The 26,704-nt window shown below is 34.4% G+C and overlaps 3 long non-coding RNA genes across 3 annotated transcripts; 1 reads left to right on the forward strand and 2 right to left on the reverse strand.

Moving 5' to 3' along the window:
• Positions 1–15,545: 15,545 nt before the first annotated feature.
• Positions 15,546–17,764, reverse strand: LOC140875682 (uncharacterized). The gene is made up of 3 exons (XR_012148562.1): positions 16,935–17,764; positions 16,310–16,446; positions 15,546–16,117 (listed from the first exon to the last, which is right to left on the reverse strand). It is a non-coding gene; the product is annotated as an uncharacterized lncRNA (long non-coding RNA).
• A 117-nt stretch (positions 17,765–17,881) lies between these two features.
• Positions 17,882–19,608, forward strand: LOC140875423 (uncharacterized). Its single transcript, XR_012148446.1, has 2 exons — positions 17,882–18,222; positions 18,819–19,608. It is a non-coding gene; the product is annotated as an uncharacterized lncRNA (long non-coding RNA).
• A 1,621-nt stretch (positions 19,609–21,229) lies between these two features.
• LOC140875500 (uncharacterized) lies at positions 21,230–22,522 on the reverse strand. The gene is made up of 2 exons (XR_012148484.1): positions 21,670–22,522; positions 21,230–21,584 (listed from the first exon to the last, which is right to left on the reverse strand). It is a non-coding gene; the product is annotated as an uncharacterized lncRNA (long non-coding RNA).
• Between the last annotated feature and the right edge of the window lie 4,182 nt (positions 22,523–26,704).

The raw sequence follows: 26,704 nt of genomic DNA on the forward strand, positions 1-26,704 counted from the left end.
ACATAAACTCTTCGATCTGGTTTTGATATCGGTATGTACAAACGTTCAAGAACATGCACAAGGTATAAAAATCTGATCTCTGCAATATTTCAATCTTCAAAACATGCTGAAATAAACAAAAACTTACACGAAATCGAATTCCTTGTTGCAAGGATTCCAGAACTATTTTCGGAATCCAAATCGGACGATCGGATCAAAAGTTAAGGGGTTTTGAAAATCGGAATTTGAATAAGAACGAAGAAGGTTTCGGCTCTGTTTCTCAATTTCTCTACATTTTCTGAATTTCTCTACACATCACACGTATACATGCTGATCAATCAAATAAAAATCGGATATGTTTTGTCATATTTGCAATTTAACCTCCAAAACTTCAAAAATTGCAATTCAGTCCTCGACCCTCTTTTTAATTCAATTTCAATCCTAAATAATTTAAGAATATTAGAATTTAAATCGAAACTCTAAATATTCCCAAATTAAATATACACGAATTTTAAAATTAAATAAACTTGGATTAAATTAAACAATCTCGGGCCTTACATTTCTCCCCCACTAAGACATGAGTTCGTCCTCGAATTCATAAGCAGTCAAGATATACACTCTGTATACACATAAGAATCAGATTAGCAGAAAACTGAATAAGAACTCACATCAGTGGAATAGGTAGGAAAATCTCTGCCTCATGTCTTCTTCAACTTCCCACGTCGCCTCTTCAACTCCGTGCCGATTCCATTGAATCTTCACCAATGGAATGGTCTTCGTTCGGAGTTACTTTTCCTTTCGATCAAATATCTGAATCGGTTGTTCAAAATAGCTAAGAGTCTCATCCAACTCAGCTTCATCAGGTTGCAAGATATGAGATTCGTCAGGTTGATACTTTCGAAGTATCGAGACATGAAATACATCATGTATACCAGATAAAGATGTAGGAAGAGCGAGTCGATAAGCAAGATTGCATATCTTCTCGAGTATCTCATACGGCCCAATAAATCGTGGAGATAACTTTCCTCGCTTGCCAAATCTGATTGTGCCCCAGAACGGTGAAATCTTTAAGAACACTCTATCTCCCTGTTCAAAGGATAATGGCTGACATCGAACATTTGCATATCTGGCTTGTCTATGCTGTGCTGTTCTCATTCTATGATGTATCAACTTTACCTTCTCAGTCATCTGTCTGATCATATCTTGTCCCAATTCAGGCACCTCTGACACATCATCCCAATATAATGGCGATCAAAACTTCTTCCCATACAATGCTTCAAATGGAGCCATCTCTATACTTGTCTGATAGCTGTTGTTATAAGAAAACTCCACAAGTGGTATGGAATCTTGCCATGTAGTACCAAAATCAAGTATTATAGCTCTAAGCATATCCTCAAGAGTTTGAATAGTTCGTTCAGATTGTCCGTCGGTTTGAGGATGATAAGCAGTACTCAAATGTAAACGCGTACCTAGAGCTTCCTGTAGGCTATGCCAAAAGTGCAAAGTAAATCTAGGATCACGATCAGATACAATCGACTTTGGCACACCGTGCAGTCTTACCACTTCTCGAATATAGAGATCTGTCATTTGATCATGACGATAAGTCATTCGGTAGGGAATAAAACACACAGATTTCATCAACCTGACAATGATCACCCAAATAGCATCACATCCTCGGGATGATCGTTGTAACTTCGTCACAAAATCCATGGAAATGTGATCCCATTTCCATTCAGGAACAGATAAACTCTGCAATAGACCTCCAGGCTTCTTTCTCTCAGCCTTCACTTGTTGGCCGTTCAAATATTTGGATACAAATTCAGTCACATCAGACTTTATTTGTTTCCACCAGTACTGATTCTTCAAGTCATTGTACATTTTTCTGCCTCCAAGGTGAATACTGAATCGACTACAATGGGCTTCTTTCAAAATACTCTATTTCAAATCTGAAAGATCGGGAACAACATTTCGGTTATTCACGTACAGAATATCATCATCACTAACCTTATACTCAGACTGATGTCCTGATCTGATCATTTCAATCGACCTCTGAACATTCAAATCAGATTTATGTGCTTCTTTGATTCGAATCAACAGTTCTGGCTCAGCACTGATAGCATATAGTCTCATCGGTCTCCTATCTGACTCAAATATATATCCAATTCAATCATATTAGATACACCTATAGTAGACAAGGATAAAGCACATACCTTTTTACTTAGGGCATCTGATGCTGCATTTGACTTTCCTGGATAATATTTGATTTCACAATCGAAATCTTTCAATAAATCGAGCCATCTTCTTTGTCTCATGTTCAATTCAGATTGTGAAAATAGATACTTCAAACTCTTGTGATCAGAAAAGATTCTGAATTTCTCACCATATAAATAATGTCGCCAGATATTCAATGCAAAGACGATCGCTGCCAATTCAAGATCATGAATTGGATATTTGACTTCATGTGGTTTCAGTTGTCGAGAAGCATAAGCGACAACATGTCCTTTATGCATCAAAACACATCCCAAACCTCGGTGAGAAGCATCATAATAAACAACAAAATCACCAGTACCTGAAGGGATTTTCAAGAATGGAGTTGTAGTCAATCTTCTCTTAAGCTCTAGAAAACTAGTTTCACATGCTTCAGACCACACAAACGGTGCATTCTTCTGTGTAAGCTGTGTAATAGGCTTTGCAATAGACGAGAAGTCTCGGATAAATCGACGATAATATCCTGCCAAGCCCATGAAACTTCTGATTTCTGGCACAAATGTCGATCTCTGCCAACTGATCACAGCTTCAACTTTACTCGGATCAACTGAAATATCATCTCCTGAAATAATATGACCCAGAAATACCACCTGTTTCAACCAAAACTCACATTTGGATAACTTGGCATACAGTTTTTCCTCTCTCAGTGTCTTCAAAACTGTTCTTAAGTGGTCAGCATGATCACACAAGTTCTTAGAGTATATCAAAATATCATCGATAAATATGATCACGAAATCATCTAGATACTTTTGAAATACTCTATTCATCAATCCCATAAATACTTCTGGTGCATTCGTTAGGCCAAAAGGCATGACTATAAATTCGTAATGGCCATACCTGATTCTAAATGCAGTCTTAGGGATATCTTCATCTCTTACCCTCAGTTGATGATAGCCAGATCGTAAATCAATCTTCGAATATACTAACGAACCCTGCAATTGATCAAATTGCCTTGTTCAATTTCCGGTAGTCAATACATAACCTCATCGATCCGTCTTTCTTTCTAACAAACAAAACCGGAGCACCCCAAGGAGAAACACTCGGTCTGATATAACCTTTGGCTAACAGATCTTCAAGCTGTTCTTTCAGTTCTTTCAATTCAATTGGTGCCATATGGTAAGGTGCTTTCAATATATGGGTTGTGTACCTGGCATCAATTCAATACTGAAGTCTACCTCTCAAAATGGAGGCAATCCCGGAATCTCGTCAGGGAAAACATCAGCGAATTCACTAACGATTGGCAAAACTGTCAATTTTGGGCTAGTATTCAGTACATCAACTGCGTAAATCAGAAATCCCTCTGCCCCTTTCTGCAATAGATTAGTCATGGAAAGAAAAGATATCAAGGGAATTCTGGCTCGTGAACCCTTACCGTAAAATTTTCACTCGTCAGCCATCTCCGGTCTGAACCTCACACTCTTCTGAAAGCAATCAACTGTAGCTCTATACTTGGTTAGCATATCGATATCGATTATACAATCAAAATCAGATAAACCGAGTGCAACACAATCAATCTCAATCTCATGACCCTCAAACTGCAATGTACAATTTCTGACAGACTTCACTGATATAATACCTCTGCCCAAAGGTGATGAAATAGACACGATAGTAGCTAAGGGTTCAACAAGCAATTCATGTAATGAAACAAATTCTCAGATATAAATGTATGTGATGCACCAGTATCGAATAAGACATAGGCAGGATAACTAGAAATGAAACAGTTACCTGCAATCACATCATCTGGTGCAGCTTGTTCTTGCTCCTCAGTCAATGCAAACACTCGATCTTGTTTCCGTTGCTGCTGGCTCCCAGCTTGACTTCCTCCAACACGACTCTGTGACGATGGCTGAGGTTGGAATGAATGCACTGAGGATGCTTGCCTCTCCGGCTGTGTCACTGATCGAGATGATCCAGCACCCTGTGCACTTCCAGAACCTCGCTGTGGGCATACTCTCTCAAAATGACCCGGTTGTTGGCAAATGTGACAACTGCCAAACACTCCTCGGCACTGCTCATTGGTGTGACGTCCTCCACATTTAGAACAGTAGACATCAGAAGTACCGGATTTCTGTCCACCTCTAAACTGTCTGGATCCACTCGAACTAGAGGAGCTACTACCTGGATGTTTAAACTGTTTACTTTTACCCTTGAAGAAGTTCTTCTTGCCACTGCTACTACCTCCTGCATCAAATCGAGGTGGTGGTGGAATCTGTGGCTGATCTTGCGGTGGTTTCATTGGCTGTGGCACAAACTGTTCTCCTCGTTGCCTCAGTATTCCTGCTTCAGCTCCCTTTGCACGATTCAGAGCATCGGCAAAGTTATTTGGTCGTCCCGAATTTACAAGAGTGAACACATCTGGATTCAAGCCATTTATAAATTGATCGGCTTGAGCTTCATCATTGACAGCAATATGTGGAGCAAACTTCAATAGGCTAGTGAACTTTGCAACATATTCTTCGATATTCATCGGTCCCTATTGCAAACTTGCAAACTCCGCTCCCTTGTCCTTACGATAAGAAACAGGAAAGAATCACTGATAGAAAGCAGTTTTAAATACCGACCATGTGATAAATGTACCTTGATGTTCATATGCCCTCTTCGTAGCTATCCACGAACTCTTTGAAAGTCCGTGTAGTTGATGAATCACTAGTATCACACGACGATCATCTGTATAATCGAGGGATTCAAATAACTGCTCAATATCCTCTAGCCAATTCTCGCAATCCACAACATTCTCAGTTCCTTGTAACTTCAGTGGTTTGAAGGATTGAAATCGTTTAAGAAATTTTTCCATCGGATTGGCATCACCACTCATCGTATCAACAGACGTACTACCCTGTCCTACTTCAGGTGCTGTTACTGGTACCTGTGCAGCATTAGTCTGTTCTGGCTGATTCGCTGCCACAATATGTCTAGTATTCGGTGCTGGTCGGGGAGGCATATATGATAATCAACATATTAGTGTAAAATTAAATTCCAGATATAACAAATCTGTTTCAGTCCGCCTCTGATAAGCACACAATGCCTTCTCAAAAGATCGAGTTCTGATTCAGTCACAGTCAAGACATGCTTTCAAACACATCAGATAAACAGATAGCATGCAATTCTTAAAGCTGTAAATCAGTTCAGTTAATAAACATGCTTCAAGAATATATAAATTAGAATAGAAGACTCGATCTACCCCGCTCATCTATTCTCAGTCCGGGAAACTTAAGCTCTGATACCACCTGTTGTGGGGCCTTGGGTTGCTAATTTCATTCTTAGGGCAATTACTAATTAAACATAATTAATTACACAAGGAAGGAATAAGAACAAACAAAAAAAAAATTTTCAACCTAGGGTGCGCTCGGTCGGTTAAAAACTGCCGACCGAGCGCCCCTTCTTAACCCAACCTTTGGGTTGGAAAATCAGGGGCTGCGCTCGGTCTGCCAAAAAGAGCAGACCGAGCTCAGCTCTGAGCAGTCCCTTGCTCTGTTTTTCAGCATCAAAGTTTTATCATTCCAATCCATTCCAATCCATATCTAAAAAGTCTAGATCATGTATAAATACAAAGAACAACATCTAAACATGCATATAAGTAGATGATACACCACACTTAAGGTTTGAATCCAACAAAAGCATGAAATTATACAATATGTTCATCAATTTCTCCAAACACATCATCTAGAGTATTTTCTAACAAGCTTTCAAGACTTAATATACATCATTTCACCTACAAAAACCCGAGTCCACATCTCTAGACTCTCATGAGCTACCCTCGTCAACTTTGGTCAGCTCCTGCCCCATCTGTTACCATGCACACATACAAAACAAAGAAACAAACGGATAAACTCCGGTGAGAAATCATTCCCAGTATAATCGACATATAAAGCGTTAAATAAATCATATCAACTCTAATCAGAATCGACTCAACAGTAGAGTAAATAACGCATATATCGATTAAGAATTGATTCATAAAACGTCGTTGCCATCAACATTCGTAAACGATCTTGACATGAATATCCATCTATCGTAGTCATTCTGGACTAGAAAATAAGATCGCCTCAGATTTTGGCATAGAATCAATTCAATATATTATCATATCGTAATAATATCGACTCAAACTCAAATATCCACTACCTAGATGGATCGACAACGTCATACAAAATCAAAATGATAAACAAGATGTGATTTTGGCGGGACAACTCAAGAAGCTTCATTCTCGAGTTTCAAATCTCTGACTTGTAATGTCTTCTTATACCTTATTGTTTAGTCTTGGTTCTTGACGCTTCAAAACTAAAACATAATACAAGAACACATATATCAACTCTAAGCAATGTCATAAACCAATCTGCTCAATTTCTATCCTCAAAGAACAACTTCAAACCTCAACAACTCTTCTTCGGTTCGACAACTACAATCTCGAGCTTGTCAATCTTAGCAAGCTAAAACAAGGTGATCATAATCTCAACATATCACCAAGAACTCATATCATATTCAGTTCAAACATCACAATATCAATACGGCTTAAAATCATAAACCGACGGCGTAGCGATTGAAAATCGATAACCGAAACGATACCGACTTCGAGCCAACAATCAAATACCACATATACCAGAAAAACATCATCATAATCTTCATACCAGCAGCTATATACATCTACAAATAACATACTCTTCGATCCGGTTTCGATATCGGTATGTACAAACGTTCAATAACATGCACAAGGTATAAAAATATGATCTTTGCAATATTTCAATCTTAAAAACATGCCAAAATTAACAGAAACTTACACCAAATCGAATTCCTCGTTGCAAGAATTCCATAACTATTTTCGGAATCGAAATCGGACGATCGGATCAAAAGTTACGGGGTTTTGAAAATCAGAATTTCAATAAGAACAAAGAAGGTTTCGGCTCTGTTTCTCAATTTATCTTCATTTTCTGAATTTCTCTACACATCACACGTATACATGCTGATCAATCAAATAAAAATTGGATATGTGTTGTCATATTTGCAATTTAACCCCCAAAACTTCAAAAATTGCAATTCAGTCCTCGGCCCTTTTTTTAATTCAATTTCAATCTTAAATAATTTAAGAATATTAGAATTTAAATCGAAACTCTAAATATTCCCAAATTAAATATACTCAAATTAAATTAAATAATCCCGGGCCTTACAGCCTTTGTGTATGTACCGTGGACTCTCTCCCACGGTGCTTGCATTGTTTCCGAATTTGGCCGCAGTCATTGATTTCGTTCTGTTTTTTACTAGGGTGGTTGTTAGCATGGTTCCTTGCAAAATTGGAGCAAGTCTTTCTCTCCTGGCCAAGACGGCGATCAATATCAATTATAAATGGTGTTTCTGTTGATTTCTCCCAGGTGTATTTCACAATTTATGAGCAACTAAAAAGTTTTCTCGGTGCTAATGGTGAGTTCATCATTAATTTATTTTATTTCATATTACTTCTCCAAAGTATGTCTAAAGCAATCGACGCATCTCCGGCGGTGTCTCCCAATGGATGTTTAAATACATCCTCTTCACTGTCCCATTTCTAGACAACAAGTCTAAACGCCGAGGAAGCATCTGCCAGCAAGATGAGCACTTGGGCCCCAACCATGTTCTAGCCAAACGACAGCGTCAGGAGAAACTCTACGAGCTGCGCAAGAAAATCCAAGAGCAAGAGAAACTCAACATCACGAAAATGGATAAAAGCTTCAATCCATGGAGACACTAGAAAGAGTATGTGAAACAGCTACGCAAGAAAATCCAAGAGCAAGAGAAAATCCAAGAGCTTGAGAGGCTGAAAAGAATAATAGTAAGCGGAAACTTATGCTTGGGGATGGAAGTAGTGGCGATGGCAACAATGGTGGGTTGATGCTAAGGGCAGGGGAGTCCAGCAAGCTGCGAGAGACAGCTAAGGTGAAGAATGTTGTACAATTAGAGGTGTTATAATTCATTAGATCAAACCAGATAAATAGTAGCAAATATTTATGCTGCATTTTTGTATTCTGTTGAGCTTGTGTGCTTATGCATTGGTAATATTCATACTTGTAATGCTTGCTGATTTGACATAAAAAAATATTATTTTTTTAACAATCAATATTATATATTATTTTTTAAGTCAAAAAAATTAGTTTTTATGCTGAAAGTATCATTTTTTATTTCAAGAGTATTACTTCTAACCTATGTACGTTTGACATAAAAACTATTAAAAGTATTAGTTTTTATGTTTAAAATATTAATTCTAACGTATGTTAATTTGCCATAAAAAGTATTGTATTTTAAGTCAAAAGTATTAATTTTTAAGTTAAAACGTATTAGTGTTTAAGTTAAAAGTATTAGTTTTTTATCAAAACTATTAATTGAAATTACTATGTGCAAATTATAATGTAAAGCTGAAGTTATCATATATTGCAAAATGTTACTTTTAATATAAAATTAATAATTTTGACATATGAAATAGTATTTTTATTATAAAAACTAATACTTTTGACAAAAAATTAATATTTTTGTTGTCAAAATCATATATTACAAAATAATATTTTTGACATAAAAATAATACTTTTGCATTGAAATCTAATACGTTTGACATAAAAATATATATATATATTACAAAGTAATACTTTTAACATAGATCGTAATACTGTTTCAATAAAAACTAATATTTTTTCATAAAAAAATAATGTTTTTGATTCAAATAAATGTATATTATAAAGTAATATTTTTATTGTAAAAACTAATACTTCATAATATATTATTATTGAAAGTATTATTCTTTTGAACAAAAAGTATTACTTGGAAATTGATTATTATTTCACATAAAAATTATTCATTTTGGCCAAAATTATTTGCCAAAAGTATTACATGAAAAAATAAGATTATTTTACATGAAAATATTAGTTTCTTTGCTCAAAAGTATTAGTTTTTATGTTAAAATTATTATTTTTTATGTCAAAATTATTATTTTCAACGTATGCTTATTTGACATAAAAATATTATTTTTTGATCAAAATTATTAGTTTTGATGATAAAAATATTAGTTTTTGTTGTGAAAAAGTAAAAATTTACGGTAAAAAGTAAATACTCCAAAACTCAAAATATATCAAACTCTACACTTTATAATATTTTTTTCTCAACTCAAATTGTATTTTTCATCACAAATGAAAACCTATTTATAGATCCACATTTGAGATAAGTCCAAAATAAATACATCATCATCTACATCATCACACACTAATTTTCCACATTTTACAACTCAATATTCAACATTCAACATTCAATATTCAACATAATATTAATAATAATAATATTTTTCAACACTCCCCCTTGTGATGATGATCGTGATATGATGACTGTCTTCATTACGTGTTTTATACTGCCTCGTTTAAAACCTTACTAGGAAAAACCCAGTGGGATAAAAACCATAGTAAGGAAAAAAGAGTGCAGCCACGTAAACTCCCCCTCATGTTAACATGAGTGATTCTTCACATATTCCGCAGATTGCACATCCCAATGTTGTATATATGCTTTCTGAATATCGTCGTGGGAAGTGCCTTTGTGAAGAGATCTGATGAGTTCTCACTTGATTGAATATAACAGATATCAATATCTTTATTCTTCTCAAGTTCTTGAGTGTAGGCAAAGAACTTTGGGGGTATATGTTTTCTTCTGTCACTTTTGATATATCCTTCTTTTATTTGAGCAATACATGCAGCATTGTCTTCATACAACGTCACATGCTTCTTGTCTACTGATAATCCACATGAAGTTTGGATATGTTGTGTCATTGATTTTAGCCATACACATTCACGGCTTGCTTCATGTAGCGCAATAATCTCAGCGTGATTTGATGAAGTTGTTACAAGTGTTTGTTTCTGTGAACGCCAAGAAATTGCGGTGCCTCCACGAGTAAATACATATCCGATTTGAGAACGTGCCTTATGTGGATCAGATAAATATCCAGCATCAGCATAACCAATGATACTTTGATTGGTGTCTTTTGAGTACAAAAGTCTCAAATCTGTTGTTCCTCGTAGATAACGAAATATATGTTTAATTCCGTTCCAGTGCCTCTTTATTGGATATGAACTGAATCTTGCCAATAAATTTACAGCAAAAGATATATCAGGTCTAGTGCAATTTGCAAGATACATAAGGGCACCAATGGCACTTAGATATGGTACTTCTAGACCAAGAATAACTTCATCATCTCCACATGGACGAAATGGATCCTTTTCTATGTTTAATGATCTTACAACCATTGGAATACTTAATGGATTTGATTTATCCATATTAAAACGTTTAAGGATCTTTTCTGTATAATTTTTCTGGTGAACAAAAATTCCACATTCTTTTTGTTCGATTTGCAAACCCAGACAATACTTGGTTTTTCCAAGATCCTTCATTTCGAATTCTTTCTTTAAGTACATCATAACTTCTTGAATTTCTTTATTCGTTCCAATGATGTTTAAATCATCAACATATACAGCAATAATTACACATCCGGATGTTGTTTTCTTGATGAAAACACAAGGGCATATTGGATCATTTACATATCCCTTTTTCATCAAGTGCTCACTTAGCCGATTATACCACATTCGGCCAGATTGCTTTAACCCATATAATGATCTTTGCAATTTTACAGAATAAAATTCTCTGGGTTTTGAACTTTGTGCTTCAGGCATCTTAAATCCTTCAGGGATTTTCATGTATATATCACTATCAAGTGATCCATATAAGTAAGCTGTAACAACATCCATAAGACACATTTCCAAATTTTCAGATACTGCCAAACTAATCAAATATCGAAACGTAATTGCATCCATAACAGAAAAATACGTTTCTTCATAATCAATTCCAGGCCTTTGAGAAAAACCTTGTGCAACAAGTCTAGCTTTATATCTGACTATTTCATTTTTCTCATTTCGCTTTCGAATAAAAACTCATTTGTATCCAACAGATTTTACACCTTCAGGTGTGAGGAATATAGGTCCAAAAACATTGCGTTTATTCAGCGAATCCAATTCAACCTGGATGACATCTTTCCATTTGACCCAATCATGACGAGTTTTACATTCACCAAAAGATTTTGGTTCATGATCCTCATTTTCATTTACGATGTCACAAGCCACATTATAAGAAAATATCTCATCAATATCTTCTATGTTTTTTTGGTTCCATATTTTTCCAGTATTAATATAATTGATAGAGATTTCACGATTCTCGTCAGTTTGTGGTTCTGACAGAATATTTTCATCATCAGGTGATTCTTCTGGAACACCATTTTCTATTTTATGATCGTCGTGTTTCTCTATGCCTTTTCTTTTCCGAACCGACTGGTCTTCCACGCTTCAAGCGTTTTATGACATCATAAGTGTCTTCAATTTGTTTTTTTGGAATTTCAATTCGAGCAGGGGCATTTACAGAATGTATATATGATTTTGTTACCCCTTTTGTGTCTGCAAATGCATCTGGCATTTGATTTGTAATTCTTTGCATGTGCACAATTTGCTGTACATCTTTCTCATATTGTTTGGTCCTTGGATCCAAATGTAACAATGATGATACATACCATGTGATTTCTTTTTCGATGTGTTTATTTTCTCCCCCTAACACTGGGAAGATTTCTTCATTAAAATGACAATCAGCAAAGCGTGTTGTAAACACATCGCCTGTCTGAGGCTCAAGATATCGAATGATTGATGGACTATCATAACCGATATAAATACCGATTTTTCTTTGTGGATCCATTTTTGATCGTTGAGGTGGTGCAATAGGCACATACACCATACATCCAAAAATTCTCAGATGAGAGATATTTGGTTCTTTACCAAATGCAAGTTGCAATGGGGAGAATTTATGATATGCACTTGGTCTGATGCGAATTAATGCCGCAGCATGTAAAATTGCATGTCCCCATATAGAAATAGGGAGTTTTGTTTTCATAATCATTGGTCTAGCAATCAGATGTAGACGTTTAATCAATGATTCAGCTAATCCATTTTGCGTATGAACATGAGCTACAGGATGTTCAACAGTGATTCCCATTGACATACAATAATCATTGAAAGTCTGGGATGTAAATTCTCCAGCATTATCAAGTCTTATTTTCTTGATTGTATAATCGGAAAATTGATTTCGCAATTTTATTATTTGAGCCATCAATCTTGCAAATGCCACATTCCGAGTTGACAATAAGCATACATGTGACCATCTGCTAGAGGCATCGATCAATACCATAAAATATCGAAATGGTCCACATGGTGGATGAATTGGCCCACAAATATCACCCTGAATACGTTCAAGAAATATGGGTGATTCAGTTTGGATTTTAGCTGGCGATGGTCTTATAATAAGTTTTCCAAGAGAACATGCTTTACATTGAAACTTATTATTCTGAAAGATCTTCTGGTCTTTCAATGTATGACCATGCGTATTTTCAATAATTCTTCGCATCATTATTTAACCAGGATGTCCCAATCGATCATGCTAATTTGTTAATATTGAAGAACTATTAACCACCATATTTGATTCGATTGGCCTTATATGTGTATAATGCAATCCAGTAGGGAGCATTGATAATTTTTCAACCACATATTTCTTTCCTGATTTATATGTGGTAAGACACATATATTTCTGATTTCCATCAGTTATCGTCTCAGTATCATACCCATGAGAGTATATGTCATTAAAACTCAACAAATTTCTTTTCGATTGTGGTGAATATAAAACATCATTTATCAGAAATTTTGTACCATTAGGTAACAAAAAATGTGCTTTTCCACAACCTTCAATCAAGTTTACAGGACCTGATATGGTATTTACCATTGTTTTTGTTGGTTTATTTCCAAGAAATATCTTTTATCTCGCAGAATAGTGTACGTTGTACCACTATCTGATATGCAAATTTCCATGATATTATTTCCATGTTTGCTCATAGCATTTTCATATCAAACTTCACAAAAATATAATAAAGAAAAATCAAGGATAATATATATATGAAAAATATATCATGTTTCATAAAAATGCATGAAAAATATAGCATGTTACATTCTAGTCACACCAATATATTAATCAATGTTCTCGAAATCATTTGAAAAAATCGGCAGCATTGAAATAAGTTGAACCACTTAAATGGTTACTGATTTCAACAAAATTGGTCTCTTTTTCTTTCCCCTTTATCGATATTTTAAAGAGCTTACATAAGTGCTCAGGGGTACATGACCAATTTCTTGGAGTGCCACATTTATAATAAGCACTCTCATATCTTTTTGAATGATTTTTATTTCACTCATATTTTCATGCTGCTCTTTTGGGTGGTTCGTGACGTTCTTTTGAGATTAGTTATTGAAGTAACTATCTCGATTATTTTCATATCCACGGCCGTAACCACGACCGCGATCATTTTTACATCCACGTTCATGACCACATCCACTTCCTCGACCACGACCAAAATCTTGTTTATGCCTTTGATTTTGGTTTTCATTTTTTATTACGACATTTGCTTCAGGAAATGTCGTTGATCCAGTGGGTCGGGATTGATGATTTCTTATTAATAATTCGTTGTTCTTTTCTAGTGATATCGAGAGCAACGAATTTAAGTTTTGCCAAATTTGACATGATGGTACTAGAAAAACAACAATGCATTTTATTAGTTAATTTTCATTAATATGACAATACAAAATAATGGATAAACGACGAGTACAAGTATGTTTAAAAATAGATAAAATGTGTGCGGTGGAAAATCGTTGGTGAGTACAAGACTCGTGAGCATGATGATCATAGCCGTTATGAAAAATAGCCTTATAAATGCCATCATTTTCATCTTCGAAAAATCGAGAAAATATTTTGAGAGAAAGAATGAATTTTGGTGTTATTGAAAATGAGTTTGAGTGAACATATTTATAGGCAAAAAACTAGCCGTTTTGTGACCGTTGGGGGTAAGGAAAAAATTGAGTATGTGTTGAATAAAATTTGTGATAATGATGCAATGCATATAATGATAATCATAATTAAATAATTATGTATATCATATCACATTATTATAAGATTGGTGTCGTAGACAACCTTTTATATAATATTGTGAAATTATACCAATATAGTTAGTATAAAGTCAGGTATAGTATATCATATCACATTATTATAAAATCGGTGTCGTAGACAACCTTTTATATAATAACATGAGATTATACGAATATGGTTAGTTTATAAATACACAATAATTTATATCATATCACGTTATTATAAGGTCAGTGTCATAGACAACCTTTTATATAATAACATGAAATTATATATTGATACAGTTAATATATATACATAATAAATATATATCACGTTATTGTTTAAAAACCTTAGAGGCTTTTATACTTGTCGTATCCCTTACCGGGAGTGTGGGATGTCGTCTTAACATCCTCCCAGGATTTATAACAAGTTTTGAAAAAAACTATTTTTTTCATAACATGATATTATATATTAACATATATACAATAAAAATATATAAACAGTAAAATAAAAATTCTTACTTGTTGAATATTTTTGACTTCTTCTTGTATTTTGGAGCGTCGAAAAATATAGAGAACCTTCGAGCGATCGTGCTGATAAGGTGTTGTGAAAAAGTAAAAATTTATGGTAAAAAGTAAATACTCCAAAACTCAAAATATATCAAACTCTACACTTTATAATATTTTTTTCTCAACTCAAATTGTATTTTTCATCACAAATGAAAACCTATTTATATATCCACATTTGAGATTAGTCCAAAAATAAATACATCATCATCTACATCATCACACACTAATTTTCCACATTTTACAACTCAATATTCAACATTCAACATTCAATATTCAACATAATATTAATAATAATAATATTTTTCAACAGTTTTCTGTTAAAATAATTAATTCCATCGTTTTCTAATTTGACATAAATTTTTTTTCTTGTATTCAAAAGTATTACTTTTTCATTGAAAAGTAATAGTTTTTATGTGAATAGTTATAAAGTAATCATTTTGACAAAATGTGATTTTTTTTGTTAATAGTATTATTTTTTAGGTCAAAAAAATTAGTAATTTTGTTAAAATTATTACTTATGATACATGCTAATTTGACATAAAAATTATTATTGTCCCAATCAAAAGTATTATTTTTCTTATGAAAAGTATTATTTTTTTTTTGTTAAAAGTGCTAATTTGACATAAAATTATTATTATTTTTTAGCTTCTAATCACCTCATAAATTCCGGCCTTTAAATTTCAATTGGAACAATTAATTAGATGCACTTATCAGGGAGATGAAGGGAATTCTTTACGGCGTTGAAAATGCAGAAACTGTCACCGAAGCTTGTGCGTATATATATATATATAGCATAAGCATGGCAGTTAATGAAGATATACTATATACTATATAACTGATTGAGGCAGCTAGTCAATATCTCAATATACTGCTTCATGTTTAATTAAGAACTGTCCGGCCCAAGTGTTTGTTAGTGAGACTCGGACTCAAACTCAGAGGAGCTGCATCTCTTCCTGTCGAAACCTTTCTTGCACATTAGAAATGGATCTGGCCGCCGCTTCATCCTCCTCCGCACCCAAGCCATGGAAATTCTCTAGCCTGCCACCTTTGTCGGGCACCACGTATGCCACCTTGTGCGGTTTCTGCTGGGGGTAAACCTGCTCCAGCTGCTTCACGATAACCAAGTCCTTGTTCATCTTTTCTGGGGGTTGTACAGAGGTCAATCAGTAGATTCCCGGGAATTCTAGTGGCATATCCAAGATCTCTGGGAACCCAAGTTTCTCTCACTCTGCCTCGGTTTTACAGAGATATTTTCGCTTTAGGTGAAGATTATGAAGGGAACAATTCATGATAACTCGAGCCCAAATGCAACAAAAAACCTGAACGAAAAGGTGCACACAATTAAAATGGAACTTTCTGAGAATAAAAGGGAAGAACAAGAGATAAAATCTTACTTCACTTGTCTTTCTTTTTATCTTTTTACCCAAAAGCATGAAAAAGCAATGCAAGGAACACAACTTATTTCTAGACAATGCAAGCTATTAGTAAATCACAGTGTTTAGAATCCTTACAGATCCGAGGAGCAGAACACTGAAGCTTGGCAAAAGGTACATCCTCTAAACGTGCCCATGAACAATCTACGACAGCTAAGCCTCTTCTTTTAATCAGCTCCAGATCTTCTCGGAAAACACATTGTTTCCCAGTCGGGCTGAAACAAGGTGATTTAAACATTAACCAACACAATCATGCGCTTTTGCTGGTGCAACATATATCAAGATATATGGCAGCAAATGTCAAATGAAAATACACTATTCTAGTCACCATTTCCCCCATATTCATGTCAGAAATTAAACGTTCAGAACTCAATGTTGTCAATCTACAGAACCAAAAGCAAATAGAAATATGGAACTCCTTTATGATTAATGCAAATCATCTGAACTCAATCTCATCATCAATGTACAACAATTAATACATACTTGTCAGTTGTCATATGTTTTTACCTTTATTAAATTAAAGGTATGTAAAAGCCTCAAATTTTAAAAAAAAATTCAAATCCTTCATAGCAAATACTTAATAGCTTCCAAACCAAAATGTCATAAAAGTGACCATCGACGATTCAATTCAAATAATCGCCTTACAAATGGAGAAAAAAATACATAAAACTTCCATAAGAAAGGAAAAGGAAAAAGAAATTACAAGGGCAACAACGGCGACAATCCCATAAAGTGCAGCAAGAACGTGGAAAATAGAATCCTGCCACACAATAAGAATCGAACCAAGAGATGCTCAAAATAAGTTCTGAAACATTCGAAGTCAAGGGCATAAATGGAGGCATAAACAAATTCCCAACTCAAATCATTTTCACCATTACAAAATCACATTTGATCAATATATAGATAAGCATAGCCAATATTAGTGCTGAAATTTTCGAATTCACATGCTAGGCAGGAACCTGGAATTTTCGAAACCAACAGCATCAATACCATCACCATTCTAGAATTTGAATCCTTTTCAAACTCCAACCATAACCATAACATACGTTCCTCAAGCATAAAAAAAAAAAAGAACCATTTTGACAGAAACCTAACAGGGCACTAACGATTCAAACATTAAACATGAAATGCAATAAACAATCATACACACAACATAATAGTCTATAAGGTGCAGAAAACGAATCCATATTCTTGCCCAGGCTACGATCAAAGGAATCAAAGGAAACAAGCGCCCGAGAGCCGCGGCCAAAGTGAGCTGAAAATGAGCTAAAAAAAACGAGCTCCAAAGAAAGCAATAAGCTCGATCAGCTTGCCTATCCGATGCCTCGCCGGAGAGGAGGGAAAGAAAGAAAAAGAACAGGTGGCGTGAGCTTAAGATGAAGCCGAAGGATTTTCCATGGAGGAACAAAGCAAGGTCGCGAGATTTTGTATGTGTGAGAGCCGGCAACGCCCACGGGTGAATTGTGAAAAAAATCAGGTGTACAATGGGGAAAAAATCAAAATTAGGGTAGGCGCAGCGGGTTAGTTTCGACCCAAATTAGGATTTGTCACATACATATATAACCTTTACCACGGTCTCATACAAGTGTTTGTTTTTAAGAAAATACAAATACTTAGACCGTTTCACGGGTCATACTTGTCAGACGAATTTCTATCCACAACCCGACCCGTCTTGTTCTGACCCAAATTGAATTTTTGAACTAAATTGAGCCCCAACTCCATCGGTTCTCTTCCGAAATTCAACGGAGAAACTCTCGGTCCATCTCCAATCTAGGAATTCCCAATTGTTTCTCAACCCCTTGAATTTTTTAAGATTTCTGAAGATTCTGGTTTTGCACAGCTTCATGGTGGTGTCAAATCTGTAACAAAATGCTTAACAGAACTCCGGTCCGCTCAAATCCATTGTCAAAACAGTGGAGAACACCATTACTGCCATGGTTGATCTTGTTTATCAGAACGTTGGTGATCTCCTTGTATTTATCGATAACAAGGTATACGGTTTCTTTCCAAAAACCATTTCTCAGTTTTTTTCTCGTTTTATTGTTTTTCGCTGGATTTGAAATTTTAATTTCTTTCAACTTACTCGGCCTTTTCGATCACGGTTTTGTAATCAAGATGATAATCATGTTTACAATCGTTGTTTCCTGTTTTGATTATCAAGGTTTTCATGATGATCAAAGCTATTTGTAGTAGGCAAGTTAAAATTTTTGAATTACTATGGTCGGGAGTTTATTGTCTCTCAAGTGATTTATGAACATCGTGATGAAGATATTAGGTAAAATGAATAATTTAAGCTTGATTGATTTTTGTTCCATCTGTTGAAACTAGAAAGTTATGTCAAATTTTCATATTTCTGTCACTTGAATTTAAGAAATGTCATTCTAAACAATCGTTGTCATTATTCGGATTCACTATAAGCTCAACAAAGACCCTATCATGGATAGTTATTACTAGAGATTATGTGTAATTTTAGAGCTGCTCAAACCCATTCCATGATTAGTTGCTTTGAATGTCATAGTTAAATTGCTTTATGGTGTGGAGTGGTAGGAGATATTGGAACGTGAATATTGATATTATACTTGAGCAGTTTTTTTCATCTAAATAAAGAAAGATCGGCGGAGATGGGATTTGTGGTGGGCTGCGCTCTGGGTTTTGCATCGACATCGGTTTGATCGTGGCATTTGCTAGGTACAAGAATACTAGATCCAAGCGAGGCATGATTTGGTATGCAGCACACGACACAAATATGCATATTAGGCAGCCACAGTTGCAGCTTTTGCGAGGATGACATTGAATATTCCATGAAATTACTCCCGCCTCATTTCTACCCTTCCTTGCTTGTCCTCTCACAGAGACAAAAGTTGAGTTGCACTTTCTTCCCTTAACCAATAAATGGTAATAGTACAATAACAACAATTTTGATTCTTTTGATGAGTACAGTTAACTTAGCTCAATCATCATCTGGACAAAATATGGTATGTTTTTTCTTGCATTTTTTAATCGAAAATCGTTGTTTTCCAGTTTATTTTAGTTTTTCTTTGTTGCACGATAACATCTTTGTGCAGGCAGTGTCTGAGAAGTGAGATAATAAGAAACTCTGTGGAACCAATGCTTGAACAATACAGACCATCAATTTTGGACTCTCTCAAGTTTTCCAAGTTAACTCTAGGCACTATGGCACCACAATTCATAGGTGAGCTACTTGTAATCTTGTATTGCCCTTCTTGTTAGTTATTAACTCTGCATATGTAGATGCTGCTAAAGTACGAGTTTGGATAAATTTAAGCATATGTTCTCAATTATTACAATCACAGGTGGGCTACATGTAATATTGATCACAAACTAAACTTGATGCTCTGTACTTTCAAGAATCCTTATTTTCTCTGTGCTTTGGTAAAATTTTTGTTGTGTCTGGTGTGAGATGCCAATTAATAGTAAATGTTGTTGTTGCTGATCGATATGCTAAGATTGAGATGTGGGTTTTTTGTACTTGCTCACTTACATGTCATCTCAATATTTTGCAGCATGTGTGTTTTTTGTAGATGGTTTTACTTGGCTTAAGTTTTTTCGTTTTTCCTTCTTTTGCTTTTGTTTTTGTTGTTTTGAAATCCATGAATGGGGAACTGTGGTTTTCATAGTTTGGATATGGAATTTTAACCACTACATGTAAAATCTACTTTTGATTCAATAAATAGGAATATCTTTTGTTGATGTAATACATTGCCAAAAGTATAATTTTTTTGCCAACGGTATTAGTTTTTCGGTCAAAAGTATTAGTTTTGATATCAAAAGTATTACTTGAATATACATGGTTATTTCACATTTAAAGTATTAATATTTTGGACAAAAGTGCTAGTTTTTATGTCAAATTTATGACTTGTTTTGGTTAAAAATAATAAAAGAGAGTATATGAAATAGTATTACTTTATAATATATATGATTATAAAATGTATTAATTTTTTGGTCAAAGGTTTACGTTTTTGGTCAAACATATTACTTAGAAATATGTGGTTATTTTACATTAAAATATTATTATTTTTAGTCAAAAGTAGTAGTTTTTGGCCAAAAATATTACTTTTTGGCTTAAAAATATTTTTGAAAATATATAGTTATTTCACATAAAAAGTATTAATTTTTAATATATAATTATGCAAAGTATTACGTTTTTGGCAAAAAATATTCGTTTTTTGGTAAAAAGTATTACTGAATACATTTGACAATATATTTTTACAAATATAAAAACTAATAGTTTTTATTGCAAAAGTATTACTTTTTAGATTAAACGTATTAGTTTATCTGTAAAAATTATTACTTTTAAAGTTTGTTAATTTGACATAAAAAGTATTAATTTTCCTCTAAAACGTATGACTTTTTTAATAAAAAGTATTATTTGTTTAGTCAAAAGTATTAATTTTTGTGATAAAAATTTTATTTATATAGTATGCTAATTTGATATAAAAAGTATTATATTTTTGTCAAAAGTATTAATTTTTCTATTAAACATATTACTTCTAACATATGATAATTGGACATAAAACGTTTTTAATTTTTCTTGAAAACGTATTTGTTTTTCTGCGAAAAATATTACCAAATATGTGAAAAATATTATTTCTAACTAACGCATGCATATTTAACATAAAAAGCAAGTAATACTATTTATTTTAAAAATAAATTATATATTTATTACTAAATTTGATTTCAGTTTAATCCATCCAAATTTGAAATACATTATCAAAATAAAAAATTCAAGATAACAATTGTGAAATATACCTAAAGAAAATCTTGTGAAGCTGAAAACAAACATGAGATAATCGTTCTTTAGTTTATGAGAAATACAAATACGCAAATATTGATTTTTCTGTTAAAATTATTGATTCCATCGTTTGATAAATTTACATAAAAATATTGTTTTTTTAGTCAATAATATTATTATTTTTTGTGCTAAGTATTAGTTTTTATTATAAAATTATTACTTTTTATCATGGCAATTTGATAACAGAAGTAAAACAAATAAATGTCATTGCGAAATGAACTGGATGAAGGCTGTTACATTCAACGATGAACTACTTATCATACATCAGTTGACCGGAACAAGACTCTTTAACTTCAAAGTTCTATGGTAAAATTGGTTAGAAGCTGGTATATTACGAATACAGTCAACAAAACGAAAAACAACGCTTTCCCAACTAGAACCATAACCTTTGTTATCTTTATCATAGAATCAACAAAACATAACATAACATAACAACAAAGCCATGCATCACACATCTTCGGAAAAGGGCGCCATTGGATAGCCCGAAAGAAGAACCAAACATGCTTGATCATCTAAAGAGTCGGGGCAGATGACAAAAGGCTACAGTAGATCATGAAGGATTGCAACTTATAAGGGAGCTGATCCATAAAAGAATACTTCAGCTGGGCTGGTCATGCAACTGTACCTGTGTTTGTTCGGGCAGGGAATATCTCATTATGTTATCCACCAAAATTTCTATATACAGCATGGAATTTATTGATCCACAAAAACCAGCAAAGGAATGATCAAGGTCAACTTAAAATTCATAGATATCATATGACACCAGAATAATTTGAGGCAATAGATTAGAAGGAAAGGAAGTTTATTGGAAAATGTAAATTTCTTTAGACCAAAAAAAATAAAGGGGTTTTTCAAACCTCTGCCTCCCATGTATATTTTCAAGCTCTGCTATAAATCTGGCAAAACATCGAACTCCATTACCACACATCCGATGATAAAACAAAAGGTTGCCAAATAAGCATTTTCTTTAACAAAGATAAGCATGCAAATTTAACCAGGAAAGTTGCTTTACTATATGGCGATGGTTTTCCTTGTGATACAGTGAGACTCTGATTTGATTGCTGGAAATAAGGCTGGAGTGAGCTCGAAACTTCAAAAATATAAGATAAAAATTCTACCTGCAGCAGAATCTAGTAGGAACAACAGCAGCGCACGGTGGTTCGTGCGGTAGAAGCTCTGAGAGTTAGAATCGCGACTGATTTTGCCCGAAAATTGATGGACTTGGTTCGAATTGGTCCTAGGGTCGCCTAAAACCTCCCATCGGCCAACAAAACACCTGAACCACCGAGAGATCGGCCGGAGATGGCGATGCGAAGGTTAGTCCGCGACTGGGAGTTTGCGACTCGCGCTCCTTTCCAAGATCCGCGACCTGGCCGTGAGATTATAAGAATAAATCGCTATTCCCTGATTTTGGGCAAATTAAGGTCCGAATTCTACGGTAGTTAATGCATCGGGTAATTTGATAGTGGTGGGTCAACCGTTTCGTTCGTGAAACTGTTTCACAACAACGTTACTCTTAAGAAAATCCCTCATATATTAATCAATTGTTAATGGAATTGGCTTCATGATATAAAATCTTTTAGAGCTGAAAATTTAACTGGGTATATAAAATTAATATAATTTAATAATTGTTTATGTTAAGTTGTGGAATTGAAATATATATGGCGATTAGGTTGATGTATAGTTTAAAATATTTGAGTTACAACATTATTACAATATATAAATTTTTATAAAATGACAAGTGCTTAGTGATAGAATTAATATCAGATTCGAGAGAACACGTTCAAATCTCATGGAGTGCAAAGAATTCAATTATTGGAATATAGATTGTTGGGGCGATATAATTATCCCTTCTGGGAGTATCTATCAGTCTAGTTAAGTCTTTTAGTACAAAAAAAGTTATATGGTGATTACTTGATTATATGCTTGGACTTGAGTACTCGAGTTGATAGGTTTCTTGAGTAGAGGTACAGACGTACTATTCGAAATATCCTGGTAGAATATTCTTGTTCTATGTTTGCATGTCTATATGACATGTTTTATGTTCATATATTATGTCACGATTATAATGATGCATACGTTATCATGTTGAGCCTATACCTTGATATAACCCGTAGTGGGGTCGCTCAACCCCGATTTCTTGAGTGGATGGTTAGACCTGTTGGTTTGGGATCAAGTCACGGATATCCACAATTTTATTTGAGTGTGTGAGTCACCTTCTGATGCGACGACCCAGTGTGCACATAACATGGCGCCATTTGATTGAGTAAGAGCTTTTACCGTGATAGGTTTTCGGTATCCGTTCATTTGCATTAGCATTCATAGAATGTGTATATTCATACTTTCTTATTGAGCGTTTTTATCGCTCACTTCCTTGGTATTTTATTGGACACACCATTCCACGGGGCAGGGCTAGGTTGGACGGACTAGGAGGTAGCGTTTGCTGAGGTTGCAGCAGTTTTCGTGGTTGGCGTTTTTTTTTCCCATTATCAGGTTTATAGTGAGGATATTTTCAGTATCACTTCGATGGGGTTGTTTAAAAAATGTTTCACCATTTGTTTTAGGCCGGTTGTATTCCACCGGTTGGTTTTTTGTAAAACTTTTATTTCGTTGTTTTATTGATTATTTTGATTTAAGATTTAACTGCATGCTTAAGAATGTTTAGTATGTGATCCTGGAGCAGGTCACTACACGTGCTGACACAGAATGAGCATGTGATTTGCATATGCATCCAGGCAGCTGAAATCCTCTGAGAAAAATTATCCAGTGCATGATTTAGATCTTACATCGATTGTTCTTGCACTCGCGATTTGGAGACTTTACTTGTACGATTGAGATCCATTCTGACCACAAAAGTTTGAAGTATATGTTCACTCAGGCTTAGTTGAACACGAGACATCATCGTTGGATGGATCTTATTAAGGATTATGATTACGAGATCAAGTATCATTCAGGTTCTGTGAATCCAGTTGTAACATCCGAAAATTTGCTACGTAAACTGGCATGCATAACTAGGGGATTTAATAGTTTTAAAATAAAGTAAAAAGAGATTAAATGATTTTTATGTACTATTATGAGAATTGAGTGATTTATTTGCATTCTTTAAATGTTATTACTGAAAGAGTTGATGCCCCGTTAGCCAACTTGTGGCTAAGGGCTTTGAGAGTCTCTTTTTGTAAACAATCTTTGTTTAATGTAATATACGTTCTTTAAATGGCGTTCACTTTATCTTATTATTATGTAATGATATACTATTGTTATTTTGATAAAGACCTTGAATATACTAAAGTAAGATGAGATAGTGAATATAGAGAGATCACTGTCATGAAACACATCTTATGTTCACTGTATATTCTAAACAGTTCCTAGTCAATTGAGTCGTCCACGAATAAGGATAAGGATCGCTCGAGATTGAGACTAGCATTTGCGATGCCGAGTACCACGTTTCATTGGTATGGAACATAGAGATGTTCGAAGCATGCAAATGGATATTCATATGATGAATGATCGAACTACCCTATTCGAACTTTCCAAGTGGTTATCACTTATCGAGTGGATATAGTCCGCGGTTTGGTTGTACACCATTAGTCCTTATTACTTGAAACATCATTGAGACTCTATATGCTAGTACTATGCTTTGACTCGTTTACCGACTCTATTAGGGTCATCAGGTGTCAGGATTGGGTACAGTTACGACACATATAGGAGTCGATGCTTTGTTGTCAATGATTCACCGCACACTTGCGAGTGTGGATATCCTATGCAATCTGAGGAGATATTAGTGTGACGAATCTCTGGCCAGAGTACATGATGTGTTTTAGGTTACTTGGTTTCCTAGTAGCACATGCGATGTCACTATTTGATCTTCAAGATGCATTGCATAGTTATCGAATCTCGAACGACTTTCGATGTACCAATGGTTGTTGATTCGATCGGGATATATGGATGAAGGGACCGTACTGTACGCTAACCAAAATCTACTGGTTCTTGCAGGCACTATCAGTGATACCTAGGGAATCAAGGGGCGATGTTGCTAGACGCTCTTACCATGATTCGATGGGCAAGTCGGAAATTGTTGTTCCGAGTCACAAGGAGTTGTGAGCCCACGGCTAGCTGTATTCCTGAACCATTGAGGGTCACACAAGTAATGGATTTCTAATCTCCGTTGAGATAATTAAATTTAAAGAGTTAAATTTAGTGGATAAAGAAGTAGGACTTCTTATTTAAAAGTAGAGGGAGTAAGATTTCCTAAAATGACATATTAATGGACATTTTTAACCACTGAATTCGGATTCAGAAAATCTGTCTTGACTTTAAAAGATGCAGAAATGGTTTCTGTGCACATTGGTGAAATTGGTTTATCAATCTGAGTCACGATGAATTTTATATTAATTTCTGAACATGCGGGCTTTGCTTGTCAGGCTTGAACTTATGACTAATGGGCCCTAAGCTGTTAGCAGCCCACGTTATAAATAAGTTATTGCAGTGCAGAAATTAGACACTATCAAGGCATAAAAATTTGAAACCCTAGAGCTCTCTCTCTAGAGAATTCGGCCGCCCCCTCCCCTACTGTGTTCGAGAATTTTAGTCTGCAAATTTCGAATTTGCAGACTGAATTAGCAGATCAAATCTGTTATTTCTCTTCGTAAAAACTTCTGATAGATTTTCTAGTGCAGTCTATCAGAGGGATTAAACTTCTGTTCGTGGACCTGATTGAAGAAAAATTCGTTCATCAGTTCCTGGGATATACAACAAGAGCAGTTTAATCTGTTGGTGTCCATAATCTCGCTTCGAGATTTTAAGGTAAAATTTACATTGTTTAAATTTTATGTTATCAATTTTAATCGTAGGAATTTGATACCCATGATATGGAATTGTTCCATATAAAATTTTAAAACTTCCGCTCCAACGGGTATCACTTTCTTTTTCGATCTGGAGAACGACCGTGTTCCAACAGTGGTATCAGAGCGAGGTTGTTCTCGGATTTTACGATTAAAATTTATTCGATTGTACCGGCCTCGATTTTTCAGAAAAATAAAACGAAAATTTTAAATTAAATTCAAGGGCAATCGGGCAGCAAGTGTCGCTGCCCAGGGCGGCGATTGGTTGCCCACCTCCACGTGGGCAGCCCTGTCCCACGTGGAGGCCGGGCTGCCCGGGATTGTCCCGGGCAGTTCAAAAATTTTAAAATTTAATTTTTGATTTTTTTTGAAATTTTTGAAATTTCAGTTTTTGGTCCGATTGAAAATTGTTTTTGATTGGTCCACGAGGCATCGGATAAAATTGTTTGAGTCCGAAATTTTAAAAATTGATTTTTGGATAAATTTAAATTTTTGGGAAATTTATAAATTTTATCCATTAAATTAGATTTTATAAAATTAATAATTTTGGTACGATTGATGATAAAATATGATTTTATGTATAAAATTGGATTTTATATGTAAAATATGATTTTATGGATAAACTAGATAAAATATGATTTTATATATAAAATAAGATTTTATGTATGAAATATGATTTTATCTATTTAAATTTATTGCCATTGCATGATATCCAATAAATTAATTTTGAATTAAATATTATTGGATAAGGATGATCGATTGCCATGACCAATGTTATAGGTGTATGTTAGGTTGTTTACATTTGGTTTTAATTATTGT

The sequence above is a fragment of the Henckelia pumila genome, chromosome 1 (assembly GCF_033568475.1).
Source record: "Henckelia pumila isolate YLH828 chromosome 1, ASM3356847v2, whole genome shotgun sequence".
Classification (NCBI taxonomy): domain Eukaryota; kingdom Viridiplantae; phylum Streptophyta; class Magnoliopsida; order Lamiales; family Gesneriaceae; genus Henckelia; species Henckelia pumila.